The sequence below is a fragment of the Aegilops tauschii genome, unplaced genomic scaffold (assembly GCF_002575655.3).
Source record: "Aegilops tauschii subsp. strangulata cultivar AL8/78 unplaced genomic scaffold, Aet v6.0 ptg001219l_obj, whole genome shotgun sequence".
In the NCBI taxonomy this organism is placed as follows: Eukaryota; Viridiplantae; Streptophyta; class Magnoliopsida; order Poales; family Poaceae; genus Aegilops; species Aegilops tauschii.
Window position 1 is genome coordinate 31231 of NW_027333421.1, and position 16418 is coordinate 47648.

Sequence of the window (16418 nt, forward strand, 5' to 3'; positions counted from 1 at the left end):
TATTCTGTCTCATAGTTCTGAAATAGAGTTCTTTATTTTTATTTTATAGTATTACTTCTCATTAATTATACTGCATAGATTAGTCCTACTATCTTAATTAGGTTCTAATTTAGTAGTATTCTCATTTTTATTTAATAGTCTCTTATTATTTTATTATTAAATATTAAATAAAGGATAGAGCTATTCTTTTTTCTAGAGATTCTAGAGAAAGCGAGACAAAGTGAAACGAGAAAGTTTTCTTTATATAAGAATTAGATCTACATACACCATATCTAAATAGAATGGAAATCCAAAAGAAAGGGAGTTGGGATTCCATTGGATGAATCTTTAAAGAAGATGCAGCACAGAGGAAACAAAGGCTAAACTAAGCGCTTTTGTTTGAACAAAAAAGATTCTTGTTTCACCGAGGAAAAGAGAGAAGTTCTGGATAAATTGACAATGCTGAATTGAATTGACTAATTTAAGTTCCGCCTATTCCACATTAATGGGAGTACATTATGTTTCTGCTTCACGAATATGATATTTTTTGGACATTTCTAATAATAGCAAGCCTTATTCCTATTTTGGCATTTTCGATTTCAGGACTTTTAGCCCCGGTTAGTGAAGGACCAGAGAAGCTTTCTAGTTATGAATCGGGTATAGAACCCATGGGAGGGGCTTGGGTACAATTCCGAATACGCTATTATATGTTTGCGCTCGTTTTTGTTGTTTTTGATGTGGAAACCGTCTTTCTATACCCTTGGGCAATGAGTTTCGACGTATTGGGTGTATCCGTTTTTATCGAAGCTTTGATTTTCGTGCTTATCTTAGTTGTTGGTTTAGTTTATGCATGGCGAAAAGGAGCCTTGGAATGGTCTTAACTGAATATTTAGACAAAAAAAAAGAAGGAAAAGATTCTATTGAGACAGTTATGAATTTGATTGAGTTTCCCTTACTTGACCAAACAAGTTCCAATTCTGTTATTTCAACTACACCAAATGATCTTTCGAATTGGTCAAGACTCTCCAGTTTATGGCCCCTTCTATACGGTACCAGTTGTTGTTTCATTGAATTTGCTTCATTAATAGGCTCACGATTCGACTTTGATCGTTATGGATTGGTACCAAGATCAAGTCCTAGGCAAGCAGACCTAATTTTAACAGCCGGTACGGTAACAATGAAAATGGCTCCCTCTTTAGTGAGATTATACGAGCAAATGCCTGAACCAAAATACGTCATTGCTATGGGAGCCTGTACTATTACAGGGGGAATGTTCAGTACGGATTCCTATAGTACTGTTCGGGGAGTTGATAAGTTAATTCCTGTGGATGTCTACTTGCCGGGCTGCCCACCTAAACCGGAGGCAGTTATAGATGCCCTAACAAAACTTCGTAAGAAGATATCGCGAGAAATAGTTGAGGATCGAACTCTATCTCAAAATAAAAATAGATGTTTTACTACCAGTCACAAGCTTTATGTTAGGCGCAGTACTCATACAGGAACTTATGAGCAAGAATTGCTCTATCAATCACCATCTACATTAGATATATCTTCTGAAACTTTTTTCAAATCCAAAAGTTCAGTACCTTCCTACAAATTAGTGAATTAGGAGAGGGGCTCTTTTGTGTAGAAAAATAAAAAGCAGGGCAATCTTTCAAACTTGCATCCGAAATGTGAAATATTTATACAAAGAGGGAGAGATGAAGACAATGCAGCAGGGTTGGTTATCTAATTGGCTAGTCAAACATGAGGTGGTTCATAGATCTTTGGGCTTTGATCACCGAGGAATAGAGACTTTACAAATAAAAGCAGGGGATTGGGATTCCATTGCTGTCATTTTATATGTATATGGTTACAATTATTTACGCTCCCAATGTGCTTATGATGTAGCACCCGGTGGATCTTTAGCTAGCGTGTATCATCTTACGAGAATACAATATGGTATAGATAATCCAGAAGAAGTCTGCATAAAAGTCTTTGCCCAAAAGGATAATCCTAGAATTCCGTCTGTCTTCTGGATTTGGAGAAGTGCCGATTTTCAAGAACGCGAATCTTATGATATGGTGGGAATCTCTTATGATAATCATCCGCGCCTTAAACGTATCCTAATGCCTGAAAGTTGGATAGGCTGGCCCTTACGTAAGGATTATATAACCCCCAATTTTTATGAAATACAAGATGCTCATTGAATGATAAGAAATTCATGCTCACTTATACAACACAACTCCAGATTTTATTCAAGTCAAGGAATATTTTTAGGTTCTTTTCCTAGATGAAACGGAATACCTATTTATAATTAATTCCTAATTATACAAAAGCATTCCAGATAGACTGAGCAAAAAAAGGGTTTCATTTGGATTCCCCTATTTTGAAAATCGCATATTAATTTCCTTCATATGAACAGAAAAATAGGATGACTCAAAGAAGTTCTCTACCAGGAACTTTGTACCGCGCACATTACTTAGCACAACTAGGAAAATAAGATAAGATAAAGATAAGCAAGACTAAAAAAATATTCGTCGGAATAGCGGAATACAAAATTAAGAAACGCAAAAAAATAAAGGGGAATCTCACCCCCTTCTTTATCATAAAGAAAAGATATATTTTAAAACTTCTTTAAAAAGAAGTGCCTCTATATTTATATTATAGATTTATCCACTTAGATGAATAAATATTATTAATGAATATGTATCACAATCCATCTCGAGGTATTTGGATCAATACCTATTCGGTGGATCTTTTTTTTTTCTCTGCCAGGAACCAGATTTGAACTGGTGACACGAGGATTTTCAGTCCTCTGCTCTACCAACTGAGCTATCCTGACCTTTTCTTGTGCATCATCCTAGTAGAGTATTTGTATCTATGTCAATTAAAAGGACTAAAAATTAATTAAAGTATTTCAAATTTAAAATTTGAAAATGGGGGGGTAGTCCTATGCATTGTGCATGGTTTACTTAAATAAAACTTAAAAATAGAGTGAATAACCAAGATTTCTTGCCGATACTCTAATAAAAAAGAAATCTATTCAATGAATAGGATAAGATCCATTGAGTTCTCTTCGCATTCCTTTGTGAAAGAGTAGAATGAGAAAGCTAATGAATCTTAAACCCATTGCATTGATAAAAAGAAAAAAAAGAGGATAAATAATAATAATATAGTATAGTTAGGGAATAAAAGAGGATTTGGGGATAGAGGGACTTGAACCCTCACAACTTATAAAGTCGACGGATTTTCCTTTTACTAGAAATTTCATTGTTGTCAGTATTGACATGTAGAATGGGACTCTCTCTTTGTCCTCGTCCGATTAATCCACTTTTTTAAAGATCTCGAAAACTTTGAATTTGAATTGAAGAATTTGATTATTCAATATTCGATTGGAGTGGATTCACAATAATGAAAAAAAAAAATTATGATATGAGTTTTTTATTTCATAATCATTATCATTTCTAATTTCATTTTTAAAAAAGATAAAGAACCTATATTATAATTATAATATAATATGAGTTCTGTGATTAATCGTTTGCTATGTCAGTATCTATACGTGTTTATTAAATGTATAAGGTATAAAACCCCTCTTTCTCTAATTTAGAATTAGAAGGAATTCCACTAACAACACAACGTAATTAACTCGATTCGTTAGAACAGCTTCCATTGAGTCTCTGCACCTATCCTTTTCCTTTGTATTCTAGTTCGAGAACCCCTTGTTTTCTCAAAACACGGATTTGGCTCAGGATTGCCCTTTTTTAATTCCAGGGTTTCTCTGAATTTGGAAGTTACCACTTAGCAGGTTTCCATACCAAGGCTCAATACAATCAAGTCCGTAGCGTCTACCGATTTCGCCATATCCCCATTTCCCTCTTCTTTGAGACCAGGATTCCTTGTGTAATTTCATCCATCTCTTAGTTTTTTTTTTGAATCATTGAGTTCATCACTCAACGTAGTCTAGCAGTTCAGTTCGACTCTATTTGAGAGACCTCGCTTGCTTATTGCAATTCAGAATTGAATTGATTCTATCCTTGATGTATTTGCAATTCAATCCGAATCAATATATCCAAAAGTTTTTATCTCCCCCACCTCCCGTCTTACTTTTTTATAGTATTCAAAATTATACTATAACGCTTGATATTTATTCTTTTTTTCTAATCAGAATTAGCAATTTTATTTACTCTGACTCTATGTTCCCCTTAGTGAAATATTAATCCTCAAATTATTAACAAATAATAAAGTCTATAATGATCAAATGAAAATACCAATAAATTCTATAATTTTATTTTTTAATATCCTATAGTTAAGCATATCAAGCTAACTTTATCTTTAAGAAGTTTTAGTATTTTTTTATTTTTATAAGTATAACTTCAAATTTAGAACTAGTTAATAGCTAAGATTAATAACTAATATCTGAGATTTTACGGATTTCCTATACTATACCTATTTCTATTTGTTACACTATTTCCGTTATGTAAGCCCACTTAGCTCAGAGGTTAGAGCATCGCATTTGTAATGCGAGGGTCATCGGTTCAAATCCGATAGTCGGCTTTTTTTTTTCTCTATCGATGTTCTACGAACAAGAATCTCTTTTTTTCCGAATTAAATGGAGAATCCAGGATCTTTTATGTTTTTTACCTTACAATTTTGCTAGATACAAAACAATAAAATAAATAATATATATACAAAAAATAAAGATTTTGATGAAATTCCATTTTTTTGGGTACTTTAGTTGATTTTACTCTGTTTATCCTGTAGTTTAATTCAGTTTTAATTTCGATGTATTCTGTAATGTAAATACAATGAAATTAATTGTGTAAAATGAAATTTCAATAAAATAAAAAAAGGAGTCTTCATGTCCCGTTATCGAGGACCTCGTTTAAAAAAAATACGCCGTCTGGGAGCTTTACCAGGACTCACTAGAAAAACACCTAAATCCGGAAGTAATCTTAAAAAAAAATTCAATTCTGGGAAAAAGGAGCAATATCGTATTCGTCTTCAAGAAAAACAGAAATTGCGTTTTCATTATGGTCTGACAGAACGACAATTACTTAGATATGTACATATCGCTGGAAAAGCAAAAAGGTCAACAGGCCAGGTTTTACTACAATTACTTGAAATGCGTTTGGATAATATCCTTTTTCGATTGGGTATGGCTTCAACCATTCCTGGGGCCCGCCAATTAGTCAACCATAGACATATTTTAGTTAATGGTCGTATAGTCAATATACCAAGTTTTCGTTGCAAACCCCGAGATATTATTACTACGAAAGATAACCAAAGATCAAAAGGTCTGGTTCAAAATTATATTGCTTCATCGGACCCGGGGAAATTGCCAAAGCATTTGGCGATTGACACGTTGGAATATAAAGGACTAGTAAATAAAATCCTAGATAGGAAGTGGGTCGGTCTCAAAATAAATGAGTTGTTAGTTGTAGAATATTACTCTCGTCAGACTTGAACTTAACGAAAAAAGGAAAGGTTCATAGAATTTTCTTCCCCTTCCCCTTTCCCCGAACTAAATCGCCCTAAGACCATTACCATTAATTTGTATTTTCCCATCAACTAGCTAAAATTGATTAACCCTAGGATTAGGATCCTTTTTTCTTTTTTCCTCTATGTGTATTTTACATACCACAGTAATTTGCTATAGAGAATTTCTAATTTCTATTAAATCAAAATAAGATAATATAAGATATTATTGCTGGAAAAAATTGTTATTTGATTTGATACATTGTGATCCTTAACGTTGATGAATTAAGAAAAACGGAAAGAGAGGGATTCGAACCCTCGGTAAACAAAAGTCTACATAGCAGTTCCAATGCTACGCCTTGAACCGCTCGGCCATCTCTCCTACATAACTTATTATGGAAAATAAACTGAGTGAATAGCGAGTTTTCTTATTCCTGCAGTACAGGTACAACCGCAACCACTCGGGGGTTCCATAGTTCTATTGGAAAAATTCCTTTTGATCTAAGTGGAAGGATACAGGATTTTTTACTAGAAATTGCGCTCGCTATAAAAAAAAAGTTTTAATTTGGGTTTTCCCGCAACTAAAGAAAAAGAAAATGGAAGAATTCTTCTTATTGCATAATAAAATAAAGAAACCTTAGAATTCCGTTTGCATAAGATACGCTACACCATACTATCGAAATCAAAAATAGGGTATGAGACAATTAATAACTTTGAAAACACGAAATAGTTGATAACATAAGTTGTTGTTCAGAAATAGCAAAGTGGAATGAAATCCAGTCTTAGTCAAATATTTCATATCTCTTCGTGTCCAAGCAGAAGGAAAAGGATACAATTTGAGCTGAGCGGAAAATCCATATCTCTATCTCTCTTATCCATTTAAAGCATATGGATTTAGAGTAGAGCATATGGATCAATCTATTTATAATTATAAGAATCGAATGTGTTTGTTTTTATGTTATTTTGTGAAGGAATGAAAACAATTCTATATAGAATGGGTTGGGAATTATGCCTAGATCCCGTGTAAATGGAAATTTCATTGATAAGACCTCCTCAATTGTAGCCAATATTTTATTGCGAATAATTCCGACAACCTCAGGAGAAAAAAAGGCATTTACTTATTATAGAGATGGTGCGATTTGACTCTTTTTTTTTGCTTTTTTTTAGCCCTACCTATACCTCAGTCTTACGAAAAAGAGAGGGGGTTGGCATAGAGAGAACCAAATTTGTAAAGCAAACAAACCCACGCTTCGGGAAGGTGAGGCGAACTAACAATTCCTTCCGTCGTGTATCCTCGATTGATGCGGCTTCAGATACTTCAATTGTAGATTTGAGTATTGAGCGAAAGGTTACACCTACAGGATATGGTATGGTATGGATTACAGGCCAATCCTACTCTATTAGTATCCGTAGGCAGCATAGGGAGAGAAAAGCACTACACCTAGAAATAGGAATCAACAAGAGAAAAACTTTGTTAGAAATTACCCCTTTCCTGATCGGTATCAGGGCTGGGAAGAATGGTTGGGATAACAAACAACCATCAGGTTTGTACTTTGGATACCCCTATAACCATCAAAGATCGTTGAAGTAGCTAATTCCTCTAAATAGGAGGCGTTGAGAACAAAGAAATTATTGGAGCTATCGTTTTCCTCTAGCATTAATAGAATTCATTGGTGTTAAGAAAAACCTCTTGTGGGAAGGTTGGCTAGAGATTTCTTGGAAAAATACCAGCCCCTTTCGGTTCATAATGAGACGGGACTAATTCTATTTTGATTCTATAGATTATTTCGCTTAGTACTATTATGTACAGAAGGGAGGAGCCGTATGAGATGAAAACCTCATGTACGGTTTTGGAACGGAGATTTTTTGAATAGAATGAACGACCGTAACGGATGTTGGCTCAATCCGAAGGAAATTATGCGGAAGCTTTGCAAAATTATTATGAAGCTACGCGACTAGAAATCGATCCCTATGATCGAAGTTATATACTCTATAACATAGGCCTTATACACACAAGCAATGGAGAGCATACAAAGGCTTTGGAATATTATTTCCGGGCACTAGAACGAAACCCCTTCTTACCGCAAGCTTTTAATAATATGGCCGTGATCTGTCATTACGTGCGACTATCTCCACTATAGAAAGAAAAAAAAAAAGAGAGGATCAAATTTTCTAGTAAATACTAGAAAAAAGGGCTTTCTACATAGGGATCGTAAAAACAACGATTTTTCCCTATCAGCTGTAGGAAGGAAGGACACTTCACGAGAATCAAAAAACGAAGAAAGTATGGCCTATACTACTACTCTATGGATAAAGTTTCTCAAATTGATAGAGAAAGCACCGTAAAGATCAATTAGTGAGCGACTGGGTCGATACAACTAAAAAAAACTGCTTACTTATCCCATGATATGGGGCAAAATTTAGGAATCCGCTTATGTAATAGAGCCGATCCACTAAGGGATTAAGCAGCGGTGTAGTATCAGATCCCAAAGATAGTAAGTTCTTTTTTCTTTCTTATGGAAAAAAGTCTTTTTCAAGGATTCTATAGAGATTTCATATATGAAAACGGGATAGTTACCTTTCAGAAAATTTGAACGAAGGCTCTATATCTATCTATGCTTCATTCTTCTGAAGGTGGGAAAAAAGATCAAACTGATTATTGATAAAAATTAGGGTTTGAAACTTAGGTAATTAATTTCTTCTGCTTAACCCAAGAACAAATTGGATCGATTTTTGATAAATCGAATTCAGTTAAGATAGGGGAAATTCAGATAGCAATTTCTGAGCCGTATGAGGTAGGAAACTCTCAAGTACGGTTCTAAGGGAAGGAACTTCCTATTCCGACCGAGGAGAACAGGCCATTCTACAGGGTGATTCGGAAATTGCGGAAGCTTGGTTTGATCAAGCTGCTGAATATTGGAAACAAGCTATAGCGCTTACTCCGGGAAATTATATTGAAGCACAGAACTGGTTGAAGATTACGAAGCGCTTTGAATTTGAATAAGACCATGCTCCTTCTTTTTCATAAAATGGGTGGTTTGGTTGTTGATCCATTAATCAAATAAATTAGGTCGTAAGATCGAATCAAGAATTTCATTATATCCATTTCTTATACCTTCTATTTTATATGATATTTCATAAGAATAAACCATAGGGATAGGGTCTAGAATAGAAGTAATAAACTGAATAAAAAGAGGGGGCAATCTAAATATTGCTAATATATTAGGACCATCTTATTAATAATTCTAATGAGTTATCTTGGAATTTAGAATCAAATAAAAAACCCTATATTATGCTCAAGGAAAGTAGATATAGATAGGAGCTTATGCCCTCAAAAAAAAATACACTAGTTTCTTAAATTAAAAATAAAAAAGATTTTTTTCTTACGTCGAGAAATATTTGTTTTTCAAGATAAACAATGTCCGTTAGGCACCTAATCTTTATGTCATAATAGACCCGAACACTTGCCTCGGATTGACTTCAATATATAATTGCTCCAGTGAATAACTAAAAAAAAATAGAAGGATGGTAGATAGTAAAGAAAAGAACTAATCACAATATCTATCTTTCAAAATCTATCTTTCAAAATCTATCTTTCAAAATATATATCTTTCAAAGATTCACTAAAAAGACAGTTGGCGGGTCTCTTTGTATGTCTTGTCCGGAAAGAGGAGGACTTAATGATTATTCGTTCGCCGGAACCAGAAGTAAAAATTGTTGTGGATAGGGATCCTGTAAAAACATCTTTTGAGGAATGGGCCAGACCCGGCCATTTCTCAAGAACACTAGCTAAGGGCCCTGATACTACCACTTGGATCTGGAACCTACATGCTGATGCTCACGATTTCGATAGTCATACTGGTGATTTGGAGGAGATTTCTCGAAAAGTCTTTAGTGCTCATTTCGGGCAACTTTCCATTATCTTTCTTTGGTTGAGTGGCATGTACTTTCATGGCGCCCGTTTTTCCAATTATGAAGCATGGCTAAGTGATCCTACTCACATTGGACCCAGTGCTCAGGTAGTTTGGCCTATAGTAGGGCAAGAAATATTGAATGGTGATGTAGGCGGGGGTTTCCGAGGAATCCAAATAACCTCTGGTTTTTTTCAGCTTTGGCGAGCATCTGGAATAACTAGTGAATTACAACTCTATTGTACTGCAATTGGTGCATTGATTTTTGCAGCGTTAATGCTTTTTGCTGGTTGGTTCCATTATCACAAAGCCGCTCCCAAATTGGCCTGGTTCCAAGATGTAGAATCCATGTTGAATCACCACTTAGCGGGATTATTAGGACTTGGGTCTCTTTCTTGGGCGGGGCACCAAATTCATGTATCTTTACCAATTAACCAATTTCTTGACGCTGGGGTGGATCCTAAAGAGATACCACTTCCTCATGAATTTATCTTGAATCGGGACCTTTTGGCTCAACTTTATCCTAGTTTTGCCGAAGGAGCAACCCCTTTTTTCACTTTAAATTGGTCCAAATACGCAGAATTTCTGACTTTTCGCGGAGGACTAGATCCAGTAACCGGTGGTCTCTGGCTGACCGATATTGCGCACCATCATTTAGCTATTGCTATTCTTTTCCTAATCGCAGGTCATATGTATAGGACCAATTGGGGTATTGGCCATGGACTTAAAGATATTTTGGAGGCTCACAAGGGCCCATTTACAGGACAAGGCCATAAGGGTCTTTATGAAATCTTAACAACGTCATGGCATGCTCAATTATCTCTTAACCTAGCTATGCTAGGCTCTACAACCATTGTTGTAGCTCATCATATGTATTCTATGCCTCCCTATCCATACCTAGCTACTGACTATGGTACACAACTTTCCTTGTTCACACACCACATGTGGATTGGCGGATTTCTAATAGTCGGTGCTGCTGCACATGCAGCAATTTTTATGGTAAGAGACTATGATCCAACTACTCGATACAACGATCTATTAGATCGCGTCCTTAGACACCGCGATGCAATCATATCCCACCTTAACTGGGTATGTATATTTCTAGGTTTTCACAGTTTTGGCTTGTACATTCATAATGATACCATGAGTGCTTTAGGCCGTCCACAAGATATGTTTTCGGATACTGCCATACAATTACAACCTATCTTTGCTCAATGGGTACAAAATATCCATGCTACTGCGCCTGGCGTAACAGCTCCTGGTGCAACAACAAGTACTAGCTTAACGTGGGGAGGCGGCGAGTTAGTAGCAGTAGGTGGCAAAGTGGCTTTGTTACCTATTCCATTAGGAACCGCAGATTTTTTAGTCCATCACATTCATGCATTTACCATACATGTGACTGTATTAATACTTTTGAAAGGTGTTTTATTTGCTCGGAGTTCCCGTTTGATACCCGATAAAGCAAATCTAGGTTTTCGCTTTCCTTGCGATGGGCCTGGCCGAGGGGGAACATGTCAAGTATCCGCCTGGGATCATGTTTTCTTAGGTTTATTCTGGATGTACAATGCAATTTCGGTAGTCATTTTCCATTTCAGTTGGAAAATGCAGTCGGATGTTTGGGGTACTATAAGTGATCAAGGGGTGGTAACTCATATTACAGGGGGAAACTTTGCACAGAGTTCCATTACGATTAATGGGTGGCTTCGAGATTTCTTGTGGGCACAGGCATCGCAAGTCATTCAGTCTTATGGTTCTTCATTATCTGCATATGGTCTTTTTTTCTTAGGTGCTCATTTTGTCTGGGCCTTCAGTTTAATGTTTTTATTCAGCGGCCGTGGTTATTGGCAAGAACTCATTGAATCTATCGTTTGGGCTCATAACAAATTAAAAGTTGCTCCTGCTACTCAGCCTAGAGCCTTGAGCATTATACAAGGACGCGCTGTAGGAGTAACCCATTACCTTCTGGGTGGAATTGCCACGACATGGGCATTCTTCTTAGCGAGAATTATTGCAGTAGGATAGTGGCTAGGAGGATTTGAAAGGCATTATGGAATTAAGATTTCCCAGGTTTAGCCAAGGCTTAGCTCAGGACCCCACTACTCGTCGTATTTGGTTTGGTATTGCTACCGCACATGATTTCGAAAGTCATGATGATATTACTGAAGAACGTCTTTATCAGAACATTTTTGCTTCTCACTTTGGGCAATTAGCAATAATCTTTCTATGGACGTCCGGAAATCTGTTTCATGTAGCTTGGCAAGGAAATTTTGAATCATGGATACAGGATCCTTTACACGTAAGACCTATTGCTCATGCGATTTGGGATCCTCATTTTGGTCAACCCGCTGTGGAAGCCTTTACTCGAGGAGGTGCTGCTGGTCCAGTGAATATTGCTTATTCTGGAGTTTATCAGTGGTGGTATACAATAGGATTACGCACCAATGAGGATCTTTATACTGGAGCTCTTTTTCTATTATTTCTTTCTACGCTGTCCTTAATAGCGGGTTGGTTACATCTACAACCCAAATGGAAACCAAGCCTTTCGTGGTTCAAAAACGCGGAATCTCGTCTCAATCATCATTTGTCAGGACTTTTCGGGGTAAGTTCTTTGGCTTGGACAGGACATTTAGTTCATGTTGCTATTCCCGCATCCAGGGGGGAGTACGTTCGATGGAATAATTTCTTAGATGTATTACCCTATCCCCAGGGGTTGGGACCCCTTTTGACGGGTCAATGGAATCTTTATGCCCAAAACCCTGATTCGAGTAATCATTTATTTGGTACCGCTCAAGGAGCGGGAACTGCCATTCTAACTCTTCTTGGGGGATTCCACCCACAAACGCAAAGTTTGTGGCTGACCGATATGGCTCACCATCATTTAGCTATTGCATTTATTTTTCTCATTGCCGGTCACATGTATCGAACTAACTTCGGAATTGGGCACAGTATTAAAGATCTTTTAGAAGCGCATACTCCTCCGGGGGGTCGATTAGGGCGTGGGCATAAGGGCCTTTATGACACAATCAACAATTCGATTCATTTTCAGTTAGGTCTTGCTCTAGCTTCTTTAGGGGTTATTACTTCCTTAGTAGCTCAACATATGTACTCTTTACCTCCTTATGCATTCATAGCACAAGACTTTACTACTCAAGCTGCTTTATATACTCATCACCAATATATTGCAGGGTTCATCATGACAGGGGCTTTTGCTCATGGAGCTATTTTTTTCATTAGGGATTACAATCCGGAACAGAATGAGGATAATGTATTGGCAAGAATGTTAGACCATAAAGAAGCTATCATATCTCATTTAAGTTGGGCTAGCCTCTTTCTAGGATTCCATACCTTGGGCCTTTATGTTCATAACGACGTCATGCTTGCTTTTGGTACTCCAGAAAAGCAAATCTTGATCGAACCTATATTTGCCCAATGGATACAATCTGCTCATGGCAAGACGACATATGGGTTCGATATACTCTTATCTTCAACGAATGGCCCCGCTTTCAATGCGGGTCGAAGCCTATGGTTGCCCGGATGGTTGAATGCTGTTAATGAGAATAGTAATTCGCTTTTCTTAACAATAGGACCTGGGGATTTCTTGGTTCATCATGCTATTGCTCTAGGTTTGCATACAACTACATTGATTTTAGTAAAGGGCGCTTTAGATGCACGCGGTTCCAAATTAATGCCAGATAAAAAGGATTTTGGATATAGTTTTCCTTGTGACGGCCCAGGGCGCGGCGGTACTTGTGATATTTCTGCTTGGGACGCATTTTATTTGGCAGTTTTCTGGATGTTAAATACCATTGGGTGGGTTACTTTTTATTGGCATTGGAAACATATCACATTATGGCAGGGCAACGTTTCACAATTTAATGAATCCTCCACTTATTTGATGGGATGGTTAAGAGATTACCTATGGTTAAACTCTTCACAACTTATCAATGGATATAATCCTTTTGGGATGAATAGTTTATCGGTATGGGCGTGGATGTTCTTATTTGGACATCTTGTTTGGGCTACTGGATTTATGTTCTTAATTTCCTGGCGGGGGTATTGGCAGGAATTAATTGAGACTTTAGCATGGGCTCATGAACGCACACCTTTAGCTAATTTAATTCGCTGGAGAGATAAGCCCGTGGCTCTTTCCATTGTGCAAGCAAGATTGGTTGGATTAGCTCACTTTTCCGTGGGTTATATATTCACTTATGCAGCTTTCTTGATTGCCTCAACATCAGGCAAGTTTGGTTAATTTAGTTTGTTTTTTTGTACTGTATCAGCACCTAGTTCATTACTCTTGATAGAGAGGGAGGATCTGCCTTTTTAGATTTCTTTTTCTATTTATTTTTCCATCTAGGATTAGAACCGTATACTTGGTAATAATAGCAACGACACATTATGGCAAAAAAAAGTTTGATTCAGAGGGAGAAGAAGCGGCAGAAATTAGAACAGAAATATCATTTGATTCGTCAATCTTTAAAAAAAAAGATAAGAAGCAAAGTTTCTCCCTTGAGTTTGAGTGAAAAAACGAAAATGCGAGAAAAATTGCAATCCCTACCGCGTAATAGTGCACCTACACGCCTTCATCGACGTTGTTTTTTGACCGGAAGACCTAGAGCTAACTATCGACATTTTTGGGCTATCCGGACACGTACTTCGAGAAATGGTTTATGAGTGTTTGTTACCGGGTGCAACAAGATCCAGTTGGTAAGGATAAAATACCCTTTCGTATTTGTATGGATTTCTGGAATTGATAATCATAGAGGAGCCCTCTTTACCATTCTGTATAAATGGACTATTCTATTTGTATAGATATTGGTAGAGGGGCGTATCCAACCCTCTTTTATCCACTAGTTACCCCTCTTTAGTTTAAGAGTATAGAGCAGTTTGGTAGCTCATAAGGCTCATAACCTTGGGGTTGCGGGTTCGATTCCCACTACCGGCTCCATACTCCTTCTTTATGATATATGCATGATATAATATATACATCATGCATTTGTATCTGGATTTTTTGATTTCCTAAAAGAGTTTTGGTCTAACAGTTTTTTCTCGGAAGAAGCAAAAAAAATAAAAGAAAGAATAAAATATGAAAGAAAAGCGTCCATTGTCTAATGGATAGGACAGAGGTCTTCTAAACCTTTGGTATAGGTTCAAATCCTATTGGACGCAATCTTATTTCTATCTATTCTTTAAATAACTATACTAAACTAAAAACAAAGAAAACTTTTTTGCATGATTCAAATGAAAAAGCTTTCTCAACGATTCCTATTCTACTAACAAGAGTAGACATGCAAAATTTATTTGTTACTGAAGAGAAAACCGTTCCAGCTGTTCCTGAATAGCTTCCTTCAAAAGGATTTCCGCTTGCTCGGTGAATGTCTTGCTAGAAGATATAATTTCTTGGAATTGAGGTTTAGTATCTTTTAGATGTTTACGTAACTCATCCAGAAATTTATTTACCTGTTCAATTTCTAACGAATCAAGATATCCTCTTGTTCCGGTATAAATAGTAGCTATCTGCTCTTCCACTGGGAGAGGATTTGCCTGGGATTGTTTAAGCAATTCCCTTAATCGTCGACCCCTTGCCAATTGATTCTGACTTGTTTTATCGAGAGCAGAGGCGAATTGTGCAAAGGCTTGTAACTCTGCGAATTGCGCTAGTTCCAATTTTGATTTGCCAGCTACTTGTTTCATGGCTTTAATTTGAGCCGCGGATCCTACTCTGGAAACAGAAATACCCACATTAATAGCGGGTCGAATTCCGGCATTGAATAGATCCGCAGATAAGAATATTTGTCCATCTGTAATGGAGATTACATTAGTAGGAATATAGGCGGAAACGTCTCCAGATTGAGTCTCAACTATTGGTAAAGCGGTCATACTTCCTTCGCCTAAAAGAGAATTTAATTTAGCGGCTCTTTCTAAAAGGCGTGAATGCAAATAAAAAAACATCCCCTGGATAAGCCTCACGGCCGGGAGGTCTTCTTAATAGAAGGGACATTTGGCGATAAGCTTGTGCCTGTTTGGAGAGATCATCATAAATTATTAAAGTATGCCGTTCGCGGTACATAAAATACTCAGCCAGGGGCTGCTCCCGTATAAGGAGCGAGGTATTGTAATGTAGCAGGTGAATCCGCCATTTCAGCTACTACAATAGTGTATTCCATAGCCCCCTCCTCATGGAAAGTAGTTACTACTTGAGCTACGGAGGATGCTCTTTGACCGATAGCTACATAAACACATATTACACCTTGCCCTTTTTGATTGAGAATTGTATCTGTGGCTACTGCTGTTTTGCCAGTCTGTCTGTCCCCAATAATTAACTCTCGCTGACCGCGCCCTATAGGGATCATCGAATCGATAGCAATAAGCCCTGTTTGAAGAGGTTCGTATACGGAACGCCTGGAAATTATACTTGGAGCAGGAGATTCAATTAAGCGAGATTCGGAAGCTATAATTTCGCCTTTCCCATCAATAGGTTTAGCCAGAGCATTTACAACACGACCCAAGTAAGCCTCACTCACGGGTATCTGAGCAATTCTTCCTGTTGCTTTTACAAAACTTCCCTCTTGTATCATCAACCCATCGCCCATTAATACAATCCAACATTTTTGGATTCCAAATTCAGAGCAATACCCCTAGTACCTTCTGCAAATTCGACTAATTCACCTGACATTATTTCACCAAGACCTATAATACGAGCAATCCCATCCCCCACTTGAACTACGCGACCTATATTCTCAATCCCTACTTTCCTATTATATTGTTCAATACGTTCGCGGAGAATTTTATGAATTTCGTCGACTCGAAGGGTTGCCATTAGTGTTTCTTGACTCTTTTTTCGGAAGCAAGGGGAAAAATAATGCCTAAATTCTAAACGAAAGTAGAAGTTCAAGGCCTAATTAATTTAATTATCTCTTCCATTCCAGGGACCCGAGAATGCCAATATTAGCACGAATCGTACGGAAATGTAACTCGGTATTCAAACAACCTATTCAGAGTTCCTAGAGCTCCTTGTACGGCCTGTTGGAAAACCCGCTGTCGGACCTGATTCATTGCCCTTTGTTTTTC

General features: G+C 37.2%; 4 non-coding genes across 4 annotated transcripts; 2 read left to right on the forward strand and 2 right to left on the reverse strand.

Annotated features, from left to right (window-relative positions):
• Positions 1 to 2730: 2730 nt before the first annotated feature.
• TRNAF-GAA (transfer RNA phenylalanine (anticodon GAA)) lies at positions 2731 to 2803 on the reverse strand. Its single transcript has one exon. It is a non-coding gene; the product is annotated as a tRNA-Phe (tRNA).
• A 1639-nt stretch (positions 2804 to 4442) lies between these two features.
• Positions 4443 to 4515, forward strand: TRNAT-UGU (transfer RNA threonine (anticodon UGU)). Its single transcript has one exon. It is a non-coding gene; the product is annotated as a tRNA-Thr (tRNA).
• Positions 4516 to 5731: 1216 nt separating this feature from the next.
• On the reverse strand, positions 5732 to 5818 carry TRNAS-GGA (transfer RNA serine (anticodon GGA)). Its single transcript has one exon. It is a non-coding gene; the product is annotated as a tRNA-Ser (tRNA).
• Positions 5819 to 14444: 8626 nt separating this feature from the next.
• On the forward strand, positions 14445 to 14516 carry TRNAR-UCU (transfer RNA arginine (anticodon UCU)). The gene has a single exon. It is a non-coding gene; the product is annotated as a tRNA-Arg (tRNA).
• Positions 14517 to 16418: the final 1902 nt, after the last annotated feature.